Source organism: Oncorhynchus nerka, linkage group LG12 (genome assembly GCF_034236695.1).
Source record: "Oncorhynchus nerka isolate Pitt River linkage group LG12, Oner_Uvic_2.0, whole genome shotgun sequence".
NCBI classification, from domain to species: Eukaryota; Metazoa; Chordata; class Actinopteri; order Salmoniformes; family Salmonidae; genus Oncorhynchus; species Oncorhynchus nerka.
This window is the reverse complement of record NC_088407.1, coordinates 94031136-94050705: the sequence shown is the minus strand read 5'-3', so window position 1 is coordinate 94050705 and position 19570 is coordinate 94031136. Positions and strand designations below refer to the sequence as shown.

The 19570-nt window shown below is 46.1% G+C and overlaps 1 pseudogene; it reads right to left on the bottom strand.

Annotated features, from left to right (window-relative positions):
• Nucleotides 1-1054: 1054 nt before the first annotated feature.
• Nucleotides 1055-18036, bottom strand: LOC135574150 (acetylserotonin O-methyltransferase-like; annotated as a pseudogene).
• Nucleotides 18037-19570: the final 1534 nt, after the last annotated feature.

Sequence of the window (19570 nt, the reverse complement as noted above, 5' to 3'; positions counted from 1 at the left end):
CGCAAGGCTGCTGGCCCAGATGGCATACCTAGCTGCGTCCTCAGAGCATGCACAGACCAGCTGGCTGGTGTGTTTACGGACATATTCAATCAATCCCTCATCCCAGTCTGCTGTCCCCACATGCTTCAAGAGGGCCACCATTGTTCCTGTTCACAAGAAGGCAAAGATAACTGAGCTAAACATCCGCCACGTAGCACTCACTTCCGTCATCATGAAGTGCTTTGAGAGACTAGTCAAGACCATATCACCTCCACCCTACCAGACACCCTAGACCCACTCCAGTTTGCATACCTGCCCAAATAGGTCCACAGACGATGCAATCTCAACCACACTGCACACTGCCCTAACCCACCTGGACAAGAGGAATACCTATGTGAGAATGCTGTTCATTGACTACAGCTCAGCATTCAACACCATAGTACCCTCCAAGTTCATCATCAAGCTGGAGACCCTGGGCCTCAACCCGCCCTGTGCAACTGGGTCCTGGACTTCCTGACGGACCGCCCACAGGTGGTGAGGGTAGGCAACAACATCTCCTCCCAGCTGATCCTCAACACTGGGGCCCCACAAGGTGAGTTCTGAGCCCTCTCCTGTACTCCCTGTTCACCCACGACTGGTGGCCATGCACGCCTCCAACTCAATCATCAAGTTTGCAGACGACACAACAGTGGTAGGCTTGATTACCAACAACGACTGAGACGGCCTACAGGGAGGAGGTGAGGGTCCTCGGAGTGTGGTGTCAGGAAAATAACCTCACACTCAATGTCAACAAAACTAAGGAGATGATTGTGGACTTCAGGAAACAGCAGAGGGAACACCCCCTATCCACATCGAATGGATCAGTAGTGGAGAAGGTAGCAAGTTTTAAGTTCCTCTGCGTACACATCAACAGACAAACTGAATTGGTCCACCACACTGACAGCTGTCATGGAAGAAGGCGCAGCAGCTTCTTCCCTCTCGGGAACCTCAGGAGGCTTCTGTGCCAAATTCGTTTGTCACCAAAAGCACTCACAAACTCTACAGATGCACAATCAGAGCATCCTGGCGGGCTGTATCACCGCTCGTGGCACGGCAACTGCTCCGCCTCAACCGTAAGGCTCTCCAGAGGGTAGTGAGGCTGCACAAACATCACCGGGGGCAAACTACCGGCCTCCAGGACACCTACACCACCCGATGTTACAGGGGAAGGCCATAAAGATCATCAAGGACATCAACTACTAACCACTGCCTGTTCACCCGCCATCATCCAGAAGGCGAGGTCAGTACAGGTGCATCAAAGCTGGGACCGAGAGACTGAAAAACAGCTTCTATCTCAAGGCCATCAGACTGTTAAACAGCCACCACTAACATTGAGTGGCTGCTGCCAACACACTGTCATTGACACTGACCCAACTCCAGCCACTTTAATAATGGGAATTGATGGGAAATGATGTAAATATATCACTAGCCACTTTAAACAATGCTACCTTATATAATGTTACTTACCCTACATTATTCATCTCATATGCATATGTATATACTGTACTCTATATCATCGACTGCATTCTTATGTCACTAGCCACTTTAACTATGCCACTTTGTTTACTTTGTTTACATACTCATCTCATATGTATATACTGTACTCGATACCATCTACTGTATGCCTGCTCTGTACCATCACTCATTCATATATCCTTATGTACATATTCCTTATCCCCTTACACTGTGTATAAGACAGTAGTTTTGGAATTGTTAGTTAGATTACTTGTTGGTTATTACTGCATTGTCGGAACTAGAAGCACAAGCATTTCGCTACACTCGCACAACATCTGCTAACCATGTGTATGTGACCAATAACATCTGCTGACCATGTGTATGTGACCAATAACATCTGCTAACCATGTGTATGTGACCAATAACATCTGCTAACCATGTGTATGTGACCAATACAATTTGATATGAATTTTATTTTATTTGAACATGGAACTCACCTGGTTGACAACATAAAACACTCACCTGGTTGACAACATAGAACACTCACCTGGTTGACAACATAAAACACTCACCTGGTTGACAACATAAAACACTCACCTGGTTGACAACATAAAACACTCACCTGGTTGACAACATAAAACACTCACCTGGTTGACAACATAAAACACTCACCTGGTTGACAACATAAAACACTCACCTGGTTGACAACATAGAACACTCACCTGGTTGACAACATAAAACACTCACCTGGTTGACAACATAAAACACTCACCTGGTTGACAACATAAAACACTCACCTGGTTGACAACATAAAACACTCACCTGGTTGACAACATAGATCACTCACCTGGTTGACAACATAGAACACTCACCTGGTTGACAACATAGAACACTCACCTGGTTGACAACATAGAACACTCACCTGGTTGACAACATAGAACACTCACCTGGTTGACAACATAAAACACTCACCTGGTTGACAACATAGAACACTCACCTGGTTGACAACATAGATCACTCACCTGGTTGACAACATAAAACACTCACCTGGTTGACAACATAAAACACTCACCTGGTTGACAACATGCATGGATCTTCTTCAGCAGCTGAACACATTTCTCTTCCTTCCAGTCATGGAGGATTCTGGCCAATATGTACAGATCAGCTGGAGGGATGTCTCCACCAAAGAAGTCTCCTACAAAACACCATCATTCATTTATACAGACTGATCATCTGAGGTGTTGAGGTTAGGAGGGTTAACGATGCTCACCCTCCTGAAACACAATGGTATCATCCTGTTCAGAGAAGTGCTGTCTGGCTGTCTGGATGACTGTAGGAAGGTCCAGCACAGTGACAGAGGAGGAGGGGTAGGCCTTGGACAGCTCCCTGGCCAGAGCCCCCGAACAACCTGCAACAGGCCAACAACACCACCACACAATATCACCACCACCACACAATATCACCAACACCGCACAATATCACCACCACCACACAATATCACCACCACCACACAATATCACCACCACCACACAATATCACCAACACCGCACAATATCACCACCACCGCACAATATCACCACCACCACACAATATCACCACCACCACACAATATCACCACCACCACCACCACACAATATCACCAACACCGCACAATATCACCACCACCGCACAATATCACCACCACCACACAATATCACCAACACCACACAATATCACCACCACCGCACAATATCACCACCACCACATCAATATCACCACCACCACACAATATCACCACCACCGCACAATATCACCACCACCGCACAATATCACCACCACCACACAATATCACCACCACCACACAATATCACCACCACCACCACCACACAATATCACCACCACCACATAATATCACCACCACCACATAATATCACCACCACCACATAATATCACCACCACCACACAATATCACCACCACCACACAATATCACCAACACCGCACAATATCACCACCACCGCACAATATCACCACCACCACACAATATCACCACCACCACACAATATCACCACCACCACCACCACACACAATATCACCAACACCGCACAATATCACCACCACCGCACAATATCACCACCACCACACAATATCACCAACACCGCACAATATCACCACCACCGCACAATATCACCACCACCACACAATATCACCACCACCACACAATATCACCACCACCGCACAATATCACCACCACCGCACAATATCACCACCACCACACAATATCACCACCACCACACAATATCACCACCACCACCACCACACAATATCACCACCACCACATAATATCACCACCACCACATAATATCACCACCACCACATAATATCACCACCACCACACAATATCACCACCACCACACAATATCACCAACACCGCACAATATCACCACCACCGCACAATATCACCACATAATATCACCACCACCACATACATCACCACCACCACATAATATCACCACCACCACACATCACCACCACCACACAATATCACCAACACCGCACAATATCACCACCACCGCACAATATCACCACCACCACACAATATCACCACCACCACACACATCACCACCACCACCACCACACATCACCAACACCGCACATTATCACCACCACCGCACACACACACCACCACCACACACATCACCACCACCACACAATATCACCACCACCACACAATATCACAACACCACACAATATCACCAACACCGCACACATCACCAACACCGCACAATATCACCACCACCGCACAATATCACCACCACCACACAATATCACCAACACCAACACCATATCACCACAACCACACAATATCACCACCACCACACAATATCACCACCACCACACAAATATCACCACCACCACACAATATCACACCACCACACATATCACCACCACCACACAATATCACCACCACCACACAATATCACCACCACCACACAATATCACCACCACCACACAATATCACCACCACCACCACCACACAATATCACCACCACCGCACAATATCACCACCACACAATATCACCACAACACATTATCACCACCACAACGCAATATCAGTATGACAACTGAATATCCATGACAACTAATAGGTAAAACATATTACTATCATTATGTTTTTTAAATTATGTAATTTTGTTTTTTTGTGAGTGCTGCATAAAAACTTAGATTATAATAACCTTACTTATAAATGGAAAATAATCAATTTACCTTCCACCAAGGGTCAGGGTTAGGGTTGGGGTTGTTGTTGGGGTTAGGTTCAGGTTCAGGGTTAGGTTCAGGGTTAGGGGTCAGGTTCAGGGTTGGGGTCAGGTTCAGGTTAGGTTAGGGTTATGGTTGGGGTTAGGGTCAGGTTCAGGGTCAGGGTTAGGGTTGGGGTTAGGTTCAAGGTCAGGTTTAGGGTCAGGTTAGGGTTGGGATTAGGGTCAGGTTCAGGTTCAAGGTCAGGTTTAGGGTTAGGGTCAGGGTTGGGGTCAGGGTCAAGGTTGGGTCAGGGTTAGGGTCAGGGACAGGTTCAGGGTTAGGGTCAGGGTCAAGGTCAGGGTTAGGGTCAGGGTTAGGGTCAGGGTTAGGGTCAGGGTCAGGGTTAGTTCAGGGTCAGGGTTAGGGTCAGGGTTAGGTCAGGGGTTAGGGTCAGGTTAGGTTCAGGGTCAGGTGGGTTAGGGTTATGGGGTTAGGGTTATGGGGTTAGGTTAGGGTCAGGGTTAGGTCAGGGTTAGGGTCAGGGTTAGGGTCAGGGTTAGGTTCAGGTTAGGGTCGGGTTATGGGGTTAGGGTTATGGGGTTAGGTCAGGGTTATGGGGTTAGGGTTATGGGGTTAGGGTCAGGGTTGTAACTGTGGGTGTGGGTCTAGGTCAGGTTAGGTTATGGTGTTAGGGTTATGGGTTAGGTTCAGGTCAGGTGGGTTAGGGTTAGGGTTATGGGGTTAGGTTAGGTTCAGGGTTAGGCCATGGTTAGGTTCTTGATTAGGGTCAGGGTTAGGGTCAGGTTCAGGGTTAGGTTCAGGGTTAGGGTCAGGGTTAGGTTGGTTAGGTTCAGGGTTAGGGTCAGGGGTTAGGTGGGTTAGGGTTATGGGGTTGGGGTTAGATTATGGGGTTAGGGTTAGGTTCAGGGTTATGGTCAGGGTTATGGTCAGGTTAGGTTCAGGTTGGGGTCAGGTGGGTTAGGTCAGGTTGGGGTTAGGGTATGGGGTTAGGGTTATGGGTTAGGGTTGGGTTATGGGGTTAGGGTTTGGGTTAGTGTTAGGGTGAGGTTATGGGGTTAGGGTCTGGGTCTGGGTTTGGGTTAGGGTTATGGGGTTAGGGTTAGGGTTAGGGTTTACAGGTTAGTGTTAGGGGGTGAGGGTGAGGTTAGGGGTTATGGGGTTAGGAGTTAGTGTTAGGGTGGGGTTAGGGTTATGGGGTTGGGGTTAGCCAGGGTTGGGGTTGGGGTCAGGGTTAGGTTCAGGGTTAGGGTTGGGCTGGTGTTGGGGTTGGGTTCAGGTGGTCAGGTTAGGGTCAGGTTCATGGTTGGGGTTAGGGTCAGGGTTATGGGGTTGGGGTGGCAGGGTTGGGGTCAGGGTTAGGGTTAGCTAGAGTTTAGGTTTAGGGTCATGGGGTTGGGGTCATGTGGGGTTAGGGTCATGGGGTTAGGGTCCTTGGGTTAGGGTCATGGGGTTAGGGTCAGGGTTGGGGTTAGGGTCCAGGGTTAGGGTTGGGGTCAGGGTTGAGTTCAGGTTCAGGGTTAGGGTGTTGGGAGTTGGGGTTAGCAGGAGTTAGGATTCCAGGGTCAGGTGGGTTAGGGTTGGGGTTGGGTTCACAGAGGTTAGGGTTAGGACCCAGGGTCATGGGATTGGGGTCGGGGTTGTGGTCAGGGTTAGGGTTGGGGTCAGGAGTTGGGTTCAAGGATCAGGTCAGGGGTTGGGGTTGTGGTGTTAGAGTTGTGGGGTTAGGTTCAGGGTCAAGGTGGGTTAGGGTTAGGGTTAGGGTTATGGGGTTAGGGTTAGGTTCAGGGTTGGGTTCATGGTTGGGTTCATGATTGGGGGTCAGGGGTTAGGGTCAGGTTCAGGGTTAGGTTCAGGGTTAGGGTCAGGGTTAGGTTGGTTAGGTTCAGGGTTAGGGTCAGGGTTAGGTGGGTTAGGGTTATGGGGTTAGGGTTATGGGGTTAGGGTTAGGATTATGGGGTTAGGGTTAGGTTCAGGGTTATGGTCAGGGTTAGGTTCAGGGTTAGGGTCAGGTGGGTTAGGGTCAGGGTTATGGGGTTAGGGTTATGGGGTTAGGGTTTGGGTTATGGGGTTAGGGTTTGGGATGGGGTTAGGGTTTGGGTTAGGGTGAGGGTTATGGGGTTAGGGTTAGGGTCAGGGTTAGGGTTATGGGGTTAGGGTTAGGGTTTGTGTTAGGGTGAGGGTGAGGGTTAGGGTTATGGGGTTAGGGTTAGGGTTAGGGTTTGGGTTAGTGTTAGGGTGAGGGTTAGGGTTATGGGGTTAGGGTTAGAGTCAGGGTTGGGGTCGGTGTTGGGGTCAGGGTTAGGTTCAGGGTCAGGGTTAGGGTTGGGGTCGGTGTTGGGGTCAGGGTTAGGTTCAGGGTCAGGTTAGGGGTCAGGTTCATGGTTAGGGGGTTAGGGTCAGGGTTATGGGGTTAGGGTCAGGGTTAGGGTTATGGGGTTAGGTTTAGGGTCATGGGGTTAGGGTCATGGGGTTAGGGTCAGGGTTAGGGTCAGGGTTGTGGTCAAGGTTAGGGTTGGGGTCAGGGTTAGGTTCAGGGTCAGGTTCAGGGTTAGGGTGTTAGGGTTATGGGGTTAGGTTCAGGGTCAGGTGGGTTAGGGTTAGGGTTATGGGGTTAGGGTTAGGTTCAGGGTTAGGTTCAGGATTAGGGTCAGGTTCAGGGTTAGGTTCAGGGTTAGGGTAAGTGTCAGGGTTATGGGGTTAGGGTTAGGATTATGGGGTTAGGGTTAGGTTCAGGGTTATGGTCAGGGTTAGGTTCAGGGTTAGGGTCAGGTGGGTTAGGGTCAGGGTTATGGGGTTAGTGTTATGGGGTTAGGGTTTGGGTTATGGGGTTAGGGTTTGGGTGAGGGTTATGGGGTTAGGGTCAGGGTTTGGGTTAGGGTTATGGGGTTAGGGATAGGGTTATGAGGTTAGGGTTTGGGTTAGTGTTAGGGTGAGGGTTAGGGTTATGGGGTTAGAGTCAGGGTTTGGGTTATGGGGTTAGGTTAGGGTTATGGGTTAGGGTTTGGGTTATGGGGTTAGGGTTAGGGTCAGGGTTAGGGTCAGGGTTATGGGGTTAGGGTTTGGGTTAGTGTTAGGGTTAGGGTTAGGGTTATGGGGTTAGGGTTAGGTTCATGGCTAGGTTCAGGTTCAGGTCTAGGTTCAGGGTCAGGTTTAGGGTCACCTACCTCCAAGGTCCACCATGGCCTTAAAGCAGGAGAGGTTGAAGGCTGTGACGATGTCCGGTCCATCCAGGATCCATGTTGAGTTCATCAGACCCATAAACTTCAGCATCTCCTCCTCTGACCTGAAACAGTAGACAGCTGCCTTCACAAAACCCCACAAGGTACTGATGGACTGCAAGAATATCCTCTTTACCAGGGGTTTGAGCTGCTCCCCTCAGGGTGACATTACAGGGTACCGGGGGACAATAGAAATAGGCCAAACAATCCTTTGTCCTAGTAGCAGTAAGGCTCCTGAATGTTTAAACTACCAGGAGGACCAGTGTTCTGACCTACAGCTAACATTGTAGTTAAACTACCAGGAGGACCAGTGTTCTGGCCTACAGCTAACATTGTAGTTAAACTACCAGGAGGACCAGTGTTCTGGCCTCCAGCTAACATTGTAGTTAAACTACCAGGAGGACCAGTGTTCTGGCCTACAGCTAACATTGTAGTTAAACTACCAGGAGGACCAGTGTTCTGGCCTACAGCTAACATTGTAGTTAAACTACCAGGAGGACCAGTGTTCTGGCCTACAGCTAACATTGTAGTTAAACTACCAGGAGGACCAGTGTTCTGGCCTACAGCTAACATTGTAGTTAAACTACCAGGAGGACCAGTGTTCTGGCCTACAGCTAACATTGTAGTTAAACTACCAGGAGGACCAGTGTTCTGGCCTACAGCTAACATTGTAGTTAAACTACCAGGAGAACCAGTGTTCTGGCCTACAGCTAACATTGTAGTTAAACTACCAGGAGGACCAGTGGTCTGGACTACAGCTAACATTGTAGTTAAACTACCAGGAGGACCAGTGGTCTGGACTACAGCTAACATTGTAGTTAAACTACCAGGAGGACCAGTGTTCTGGCCTACAGCTAACATTGTAGTTAAACTACCAGGAGGACCAGTGGTCTGGACTACAGCTAACATTGTAGTTAAACTACCAGGAGGACCAGTGGTCTGGACTACAGCTAAAGCTTCCATTGTGTGTTATGTCTGAAACCATAATGATAATCTACTATAGATCTATATATACACTGTCTCTGACTGAGGCCCTGTCTGGAACCATAATCTACTATAGATCTATATATACACTGTCTCTGACTGAGGCCCTGTCTGGAACTATAATGATAATCTACTATAGATCTATATAGATACTGTCTATACTTGCATTCTCAAAAGAACCTGTTGCAATATATAATACATGTTTCCAAATGTAATTATAGTTAATGCAAACTATTCAATTATTTATTGAGGGGGAAAACTGAATTCATAATATTCTATTGTATTATGTGCGTATGTTTATGTCCAGTGAAGTGAATAAATGTTTAATCTCCTTCTATCTGTAACACAGAATGAACTGGCAGTGAGGGAGACTTTCAGAGCACAGAACCCTCAGATAAAAACACTAAACCCTCAAGGTAAATTGTTAACCCTAAGCCCAACCCCAAACCCCTCAAGTCAAATTGTTAACCCTAAACCCAACCCCAAATCCCTCGAGGTAAATTGTTAACCAAGAGAATTCTCTTCGACCATAATCACAGTTGTGTACATCCCCCCAAGCAGACACATCGACGGCCCTGAAAGAACTTCATTTGACTCTATGTAAACTGGAAACCACACATCCTGAGGCTGCATTCATTGTAGCTGGGGATTTTAACAAGGCTATTCTGAAAACAAGGCTCCCTAAATTTGATGAGCATATCGAATGCGCGACCCGGGCTGGCAAAATCCTGGATCATTGTTATTATAAGTTCTGCGATGCATATAAAGCCCTCCCCGCCTCCTTTCGGGAAATCTGACCACGACTCAAAAACCAGAAAGCGCCCGTGCTCTGGTCTGTTCAACAATGGTCCTACCAATCGGATTCCACGCCTCAAGATTGCGTCAAACACGTGGACTGGGATATGTTCCGCATAGCGTCGAACAATAACATTGATGAATACGCTGATTCGGTGAGCGAGTTTATTAGCAAGTGCATCGGTGATGTTGTACCCACAGCGTCTATTAAAACATTCCACAACCAGAAACTGTGGATTGATGGCAGCATTCGCGCAAAACTGAAAGCGTGAACCACTGCTTTTAGTCAGGGCAAGGTGACCGGAAACCACTATGTCTTGCTCCCAGACAAACTGAACAACTTCTTTGCTCGCTTTGAGGACAATACAGTGCCGCTGACACGGCCCGCTACCAAAACCTGCGGGCTCTCCTTCACTGCAGTCAACGTGAGTAAAACATTTAAACGTGTTAATCCTCATAGGGCTGCCGGCCCAGACTGCATCCCCAGCCGCATCCTCAGAGCATGACCATCTGGCTGGTGTGTTTACGGACATATTCAATCAATCCTTATCCCAGTCTGCTGTTCCCACATGCTTCAAGAGGGCCACCATTGTTCCTGTTCCCAAGAAAGTGAAGGTAACTGAGCTAAATGACTATCGCCCTGTAGCACTCACTTCTGTCATCATGAAGTGCTTTGAGAGACTAGTCAAGGACCATATCACCTCCACCCTACCTGACACCCTAAACCCACTCCAATTTGCTTACCGCCCCAATAGGTCCACAGATGACGCAATAAAATCACACTGCCCTAACCCACCTGGACAAGAGGAATACCTATGTACGAATGCTGTTCATCGACTACAGCTCAGCATTTAACACCATAGTACCCTCCAAACTCGTCATCAAGCACGAGACCCTGGGTCTCGACCCCGCCCTGTGTAACTGGGTCCTGGTCTTCCTGACAGGCCGCCCCCAGGTGGTGAGGGTAGAAAACAACATCTCCACCCCGCTGATCCTCAACACTGGGGCCCCACAAGGGTGCGTTCTCAACCCTCTCCTGTACTCCCTGTTCACCCGCGTGGCCATGCACGCCTCCAGCACAAGCATTTCGCTACACTCGCATTAACATCTGCTAACCATGTTTATGTGACAAATAAAATGTCATTTGATTTGATAACCCTAACCCATACTAACTCTAACCCAACCTAACCCACACTAGGATATATTTGAAGTTATATAATTCCTCTACTTCCTTGATAAAGATGATACAGTCCACCTACCTGTAGATGGTTTGGAAGATGTCTTCAGGTGAGATGCCAAATGTTTTTTCATTTTGGTTCTTCCCTTCTCTGTAAAACATCAAACACAATGACCGTCAGCTGAGAAGCATATGAACACATAACCCTGATAAACTGATGCAATGTAACGGTTTATGTGAGGTAGATTCTTCTCTTATAACATAACCCTGATAAACTGATGCAATGTAACGGTTTATGTGAGGTAGATGAACATGACGTTAGTATTCAGTTGGGAGTACATCTTCATTCAGCATCTGGTGTTGTATTGTCGTTTAGCCACCTGACAGCGTGCACCATGTTGTTCCACAGAGGGTAGATGGTCTGTGATTGGTAGATGATCATGTCATGAAGAGACTTGGCGCTGCCCTTGGCCAGGTAGAGGTTGGCCACATCAGTACTGCTGTAACAGGCTAGAGCCAAGACAAAAGTAAAAACATTACTGCTATAACATACTGAACTAAGATAACGTTACTGCTGGAACACTCTAGAACCAAGAGAACATTACTGCTGTAACACTCTAGAACCAAGAGAACATTACTGCTGGAACACTCTAGAACCAAGAGAACATTACTGCTGGAACACTCTAGAACCAAGAGAACATTACTGCTGTAACACTCTAGAACCAAGAGAACATTACTGCTGTAACACTCTAGAACCAAGAGAACATTACTGCTGTAACACTCTAGAACCAAGAGAACATTACTGCTGTAACACTCTAGAACCAAGAGAACATTACTGCTGTAACACTCTAGAACCAAGAGAACATTACTGCTGTAACACTCTAGAACCAAGATAACATTACTGCTGGAACACTCTAGAACCAAGAGAACATTACTGCTGTAACACTCTAGAACCAAGAGAACATTACTGCTGTAACATGCTAGAACGGGCGGCAGGGTAGCCTAGTGGTTAGAGCGTTGGACTAGTAACCGAAAGGTTGCAAGTTCGAATCCCCGAGCTGACAAGGTACAAATCTGTCGTTCTGCCCCTGAACAGGCAGTTAACCCACTGTTCCTAGGCCGTCATTGAAAATAAGAATTTGTTCTTAACTGACTTGCCTAGTAAAATAAAGGTATAATTAAAATAATAATAATAAAACTAAAAGAACACTACTGTTGTAACACTCTAGAACCAAGAGAACATTACTGCTGTAATGACCTAGATCCAAGAGAACATTACTGATGTAATGATCTAGAACCAAGAGACCATTACTTCTGTAATATGCTAGAAATAAAAGAACAGTACTGCTGTAATAATCTAGAACCAAGACAACAGTACTGCTGTAACACCCTAGAACCAAGAGAACACTACTGCTTTTATACACTAGAATAGTACTGTAAGAACCATGAGAACAGTACTGTGGAACCATGAGAACAGTACTGCTGTAACATGCTAGAACCAAAATAACTGTAATGCTGTAACACAATAACCAAAATAACAGTACATTACTGCACTAACACTCTAGAACCAAGAGAACAGTACTGTGGTAACTATAACCAAGATAGCAGTACTGCTGTAACAAGCTAGAATCAAGAGAACAGTACTACTGTAACATGCAAGAACCAAGAGAACAGTACTGCTGTTACATGCTAGAACCAAGATAACGTTACTGCTGTAACATGCTAGAACTAAAAGAACAGTACTGCTGTAACAGTAGAACCAAGACAAAAGTACTGAACCAAGAGAACCAAGAGAACAGGAACACAAAATAACCAAAAGTGAAGTAACTATTTATTTTTTAGAACCAAGAGAAAAGTACTACTGTAACACGATGGAACCATGAGAACAGTACTGCTTTAACACGCTAGAAACAAAAGAGAAACAAGCAAGAACTAAGAGAACAGAACTGCTGTAATAATCTAGAACAAATAGAACAGTACTGCTGTAACACTAGAACAAAGACGAAAATACTTCAGAGAGTACAAAGAGTACAGTAGTGCTGTAAAACTAGAACCATGAGAACTGTACTGCTGTAACAGTCTAGAACCAGGACATCTGTACTGCTATAACAGTCTAGAACCAGGACAACTGTACTGCTGTAACAGTCTAGAACCAGGACATCTGTACTGCTATAACAGTCTAGAACCAGGACAACTGTACTGCTGTAACAGTCTAGAACCAGGACATCTGTATTGCTATAACAGTCTAGAACCAGGACAACTGTACTGCTGTAACAGTCTAGAACCAGGACATCTGTACTGCTGTAACAGTCTAGAACCAGGACAACTGTACTGCTGTAACACTAGAACCAAGAGAACTGTACATTACTGCTGTAATGTTAAACCAAGAGAACTGTACTTCTGTAACACTAGAACCAAGAGAACATTACTGCTGTAACACGCAAGAACCAAGAGAACTGTACTGCTGTAACACTAGAACCAAGAGAACATTACTGCTGTAACACGCAAGAACCAAGAGAACTGTACTGCTGTAACACTAGAACCAAGAGAACTGTACTGCTGTAACACTAGAACCAAGAGAACTGTACTGCTGTAACACTAGAACCAAGATAACTGTACTGCTGTAACACGCAAGAACCAAGAGAACTGAGTACTACAAAACACTAGAACTAATAGAATTGTACTGCTGCAATACTAGAACCAAAAGGAGAACTGTACTGCTGCAACACTAACTAAGAGAATATTACATGTAACACTAGAACCAAGAGAACATTAATGCTGTAACACGTAAGAACCAATAGAACTGGGTACTGCTGCAACACCAGAAAACCAAGGAGAACTGTGTACTGCTGTAACACTAGAACAAAGAGAACAATTACTGCTGTAACAAAACCAGAAACAAGAACACTAGAACCAAGAAAACATTACTGCAAGAACCAAGAGAACTGTACTGCTGTAACACTAGAACAAATAGAACATTATCTGCTGTAATAATCTAGAACCAAGAGAACAGTACTGCTGTAACACTAGAACAAATAGAACAGTACTGCTGTAACACTAGAACCAAGAGAACAGTACTGCTGTAACACTAAGAAACTTAAGAGAATCAGAGACTGCAAATAGAACAAGATAACTGCAATGCTGTAACACTAGAACCTAGAAACAAAGAGAACTAAGAGAACTGCAAGCAGAACTAAGAACAGTACTGTGTAACACTGAAATTCAGAGACTGAGTTCTAAGTTGCAACACACAAATTCAAAACAACAGCACATTACTGCTGAAACAAGATAAAACCAAGAGAACAGGTAATATTATGATTCGAAAACCAAAGTGAAAAGTACTGTTGTGCAATAAACCAGATAACAGTACAATACTGCTGTAGCACTAGAATCCAAGAGAATATAACTTCTGGGAACATTAGAACCAAGAGAACAGAACTGCTGTAACACAATAACTGTAAAATAACAGTACATTACTGCAGTAACACCTAGAATCAGCAGAAACAGTACTGTGGCAAACTATAACCAAGAGAACATAAGTGCTAAAACAAGCTAGAATTAGAATGTACTGCTGTAAAAGTAGAACCAAAAGAACAGCAGTGCTGTAACACAAGAACCAGGTGAACAGTACTGCTGTAACACAAGAACCAAGAGAACAGTACTGATGTAACACTCTAGAACCAGGTGAACAGTACTGCTGTAACACAAGAACCAAGAGAACAGTACTGCTGTAACACTCTAGAACCAGGTGAACAGTACTGTTGTAACACTCTAGAACCAGGTGAACAGTACTGCTGTAACACAAGAACCAAGAGAACAGTACTGCTGTAACACAAGAACCTTTACCCAAATCCAGACAGCAGATGTTCTGAAAGAGCTGCAAAACCTGGACCCACACGAATCAGCTGGGCTTGACAATCTGGACCTCTATTTCTGAAACTATCCGCCGCCATTGTCGTAACCCCTATTACCAGCCTGTTCAACCTCTCTTTCGTATCGTCTGAGATCCCCAAGGATTGGTAAGCTGCAGCGGTCATCCCCCTCTTCAAAGGGGAGACACCCTGGACCCAAACTGTTACAAAGCTACAGTATATCCATCCAGCCCTGCCTATCTAAGGTCAAGGCAGCAGATACTCTTCCTGGGATTTATTATGGATCCCCATTTGTTCCTGCCAAGGCAGACGCTACTCTTCCTGGGGTTTATTATGGATCCCCATTTGTTCCTGCCAAGGCAGCAGCTACTCTTCCTGGGGTTTATTATGGATCCCCAATAGTTCCTGACAAGGCAGCAGCTACTCTTCCTGGGGTTTATTATGGACCTCCATTAGTTCCTGCCAAGGCAGGAGCTACTCTTCCTGCGGTTTATTATGGATCCCCATTTGTTCCTGCCAAGGCAGCAGCTACTCTTCCTGGGGTTTATTATGGACCTCCATTAGTTCCTGCCAAGGCAGGAGCTACTCTTCCTGGGGTTTATTATGGATCCCCATTAGTTCCTGCCAAGGCAGCAGCTACTCTTCCTGGGGTTTATTATGGATCCCCATGTGTTCCTGCCAAGGCAGCAGCTACTCTTCCTGGGGTTTATTATGGACCCCCAATAGTCTCCAAGGCAGCAGCTACCAAAATTAAGGCAGTTCTAAAAACACAATTAAAACATGAGACACATTCTACAACAGAATTCACAACAATTGCTGTGTGCCCTCAGGTCACTACTCTACAACCACATATTTACAATACAAAAATCCATGTGTACATGTGTGTAATGATGCAGAAAAACTAATCCATGCTTTTTTGTCACTTCTAGATCAGACTACTGCAATGTCTACTCTCCGGCTACCCGGATAAAGTACTAACACACTTCAGTTAGTGCTAAACACGGCTGCTAGAATCTTGACTTGAACCCCAAAATTTGATCATATTACTCTAATGCTAGCCTCTCTACACTGACTTCCTGTTAAGGCTAGGGGCTGACTTCCACAGCCAACCTACAAAGCATTACATGGGCTCGCTGCTACCTATCTCTCCAATTTAGTTTTGCGCCCCCTCGGGTTTGTGCGGTGGAGATCTCCGTGGGCTATACTCAGCTTGTCTCAGGTTAGTAGGTTGGACTGTTGCCTATCCCTCTAGTGTGTGGGGGCTATACTCAGCCTTGTCTCAGGGTAGTAGGTTGGACTGCTGATATCCCTCTAGTGTGGGGCTATACTCAGCCTTGTCTCAGGGTTGTAGGTTGGACTGTTGCTATCCCTCTAGTGGTGTGGGGGGCTATACTCAGCCTTGTCTCAGGGTAGTAGGTTGGACTGTTGATATCCCTCTAGTGGTGTGGGGCTATCTCAGCCTTGTCTCAGGGTAGTAGGTTGGACTGTTGATATCCCTCTAGTGGTGTGGGGCTATACTCAGCCTTGTCTCAGGGTGAGTAGGTTGGACTGTTGATATCCATCTAGTGGTGTAAAATACTCAGCCTTGTCTCAGGGTAGTAGGTTGGACTGTTGATATCCTCTCTAGTGAATGTGTGGGGCTATACTCAGCCTTGTCTCAGGGTAGTAGGTTGGACTGTTTGCTATCCCTCTAGTGGTGTGTGGGGCTATACTCAGCCTTGTCTCAGGGTAGAAGGACTGTTGGTGGCGTCTGGCAGAGTGCCACAGCCCCGGTTTGGCGCTCACGTGGAAGGTAGCTACGTTCCACTTCATTTGTACAGACAAAGGTATTGTCCGTTGGAACATGAATTAAGTTTTATGTTAAAACATCTAAAGATTGATTCATACTTAGTTTGGCATGTTTCTACGGGCTGTAACGAACCTTTTGAACTTTGATCGATGTTCAGCGTGACCTGAACGCACTTTTGGATTTGTTTGCCAAATTAACAAAATAAGATATTTAGACATAACTGATGGACATTATTGAACAAAATCAAACATTTATGGTGGAACTGGGATTCCTGGGACATTCTGATGAAGATCATCAAAGATAAGTGAATATTTAAAAATGCTATTTCTGAGTAATGTTGACTATCCAATATGGAGGGTATCTTTATGGCTGCTTTGTTGTCTAAAGGCTGTACTCAGATTATTGCATGGTTTGCTTTCTCAAAGTTTTTGAAATCTGACACAGCGGTTTGCATTAAGGAGAAGTGTATCTAAAGTTCCATGTATAATAGTCGTATCTTTATCAATATTTATTATGAGTATTTCTGTAAATTGATGTGGCTCTCTGCAATATCACCGCATGTTTAGAACTAATGAATGTAGCTGTCAATGTAAACTCAGAATTTTAACAAACAAAACATACATGTATTGTGTAACATGAAGTCCTATGAGTGTCATCTGATGAAGATCATCAAGGTTAGTGATTCATTTTATCTCTTTTCTGCTTTTGTGACTCCTCTCTTTGGCTGGAAAAATGGCTGTGTTTTTTCTGTGGCTTGGTGGTGACCTAACATAATCGTTTGTGGTGCTTTCGCTGTAAATCCTTTTGATATCAGACACTGTGGTGGATTAACACAGACATTTATCTTTAAAATGGTGTAAAAATACTTGTATGTGAGAATTTTAATTATGAGATTTTGTTGTTTTGAATTTAGCGCCCTGCACTTTCACTGGCTGTTTGCAATAGCGGAACCCCAGTCCTAGACAGGTTAATGGCCTCATTTATGAACATTTGATCATCTTGGCCATGTTCTGTTATAATCTCCCCCAGCAGAGCAGAGCATGGCTCCTCTCTGGGTTTCTTCCCAGGTTCCTGCATTGCTTGCTGTTGGTGGTTTAGGCTGGGTTTCTGTGCAACACTTTGAGATCTCAGCTGATGTACAAGGGCTATATAAATACATTTGATTGATTGATTAAATGTGATTGTATAGTGTGAATGTTATGTATGCGTGTCTGTGTTAGTGGTAGCGGGTTCACCTGTCCCGTCTATCTGCTCCCACCTCAGGATGTCAACTCCCACCAGTACGTCCAGAGGCGTTTCCAATCCCCGTCCACGCTGGCACCCAGCTCTGGGCCACAGCTCCGCAGACAGAGCTTCTGGGACAACAGCAGAGGTCAAACAGCCTATCTACAGGCTGAAGATAACCTGATAGGAGGGCAACAGTCAGGGTAAGGGGGTCAGAGGGACTCTTGCAGTCTGACAGCATCTTTTTGGTGTTTACATAATGTCATTTTGTCAGATCTAAACTACATATCTGTACATTACGTTGTAAATATTTCCAGTAGGTTTTTGTACCATAGGTCAGGGGATCTACATGATAATTATAAAGTCCTTTATTATATATAATATTATAAGTCCAACCTTTGAGACTCTGAATCCATTGAAATACTCCAGCAGTTTAAAGGGTAGTCAGTTCGCTCTGGGACAAGGCGTTCTGCCATGATGTTGAGTCCTGATGGGGAGGAGGAAGAAGGCATCACAGTGAGGACAGGAGAAGGCATCACAGTGGGGAGAGGAGAAAGGCATCACAGTGGGAAGAAGAAAGGCATCACAGTGAGGGACAGGAGAGAAAGGCATCACAGTGGGAGACAGGAGAGAGAAAGGCATCACAGTGGGGGAGAGAGAAAGACATCACAGTGGGGGAGAGAGAAAGGCATCACAGTGGGGGAGAGAAAAAGGCAGCCACAGTGGGGGAGAGAGAAAGGCATCACAGTGGAGAGAAGAAAGGCATCAGCAGTGGGAGAGAGAAAGGAAAGCATCACAGTGGGGGAGAGAGAAAGGCATCACAGTGGGGGAGAGAGAAAGGCATCACAGTGGGGAGAGAGAAAGGCATCACAGTGGGAGAGGAGAGAGAGAAAAGGCATCACAAAGGGGGGACAGGAGAGAGAAAGGCATCACAGTGGGGGAGAGAGAAAGGCATCACAGTGGGGGAGAGAGAAAGGCATCAAATTGGAGAGAGAGAAAGGCATCACAGTGGGGGAGAGAGAAAGGCATCACAGTGGGGGAGAGAGAAAGGCATCACAGTGGGGGAGAGAGAAAGGCATCACAGTGGGGGAGAGAGAAAGGCATCACAGTGGGGGAGAGAGAAAGGCATCACAGTGGGGGAGAGAGAAAGGCATCACAGTGGGGAGAGAGAAAGGCATCACAGTGGGGGAGAGAGAAGGGCATCACAGTAGGAGAGAGAAAGGCATCACAGTAGGAGAGAGAAAGGCATCATAGTGGGAGAGAGAGAAAGGCATCACAGTGAGGGACAGGAGAGAGAAAGGCATCACAGTGGGGGAGAGAGAAAGGCATCACAGTGGGGGAGAGAGAAAGGCATCACAGTGGGAGAGAGAAAGGCATCACAGTGGGGGAGAGAGAAAGACATCACAGTGGGAGAGAGAGAAAGGCATCACAGGGGGGATAGGAGAGAGAAGGCATCACAGTGGGGGAGAGAGAAAGGCATCACAGTGGGAGAGAGAGAAAGGCACAGCATGGGGGAGAGAGAAATGCATCACAGTGGGGAGAAAGAAAGGCATCACAGTGGGGAGAGATCACAGAGAAAACATCACAGTGGGGGAGGAGAAAAGGAAGCATCACAGTGGGGGAGAGAGAAAGGCACTCACAGTGGGGGAGAGAGAAACATCAGTGGGGGAGAGAGAAGACATCACAGTAGGAGAGAGAAAAGGCATCACAGTGGGGGGAGAGAAGGCATCACAGTAGGAGAGAGAAAGGCATCACAGTAGGAGAGAAAGGCATCATAGTGGGAGAGAGAGGAAAGGCATC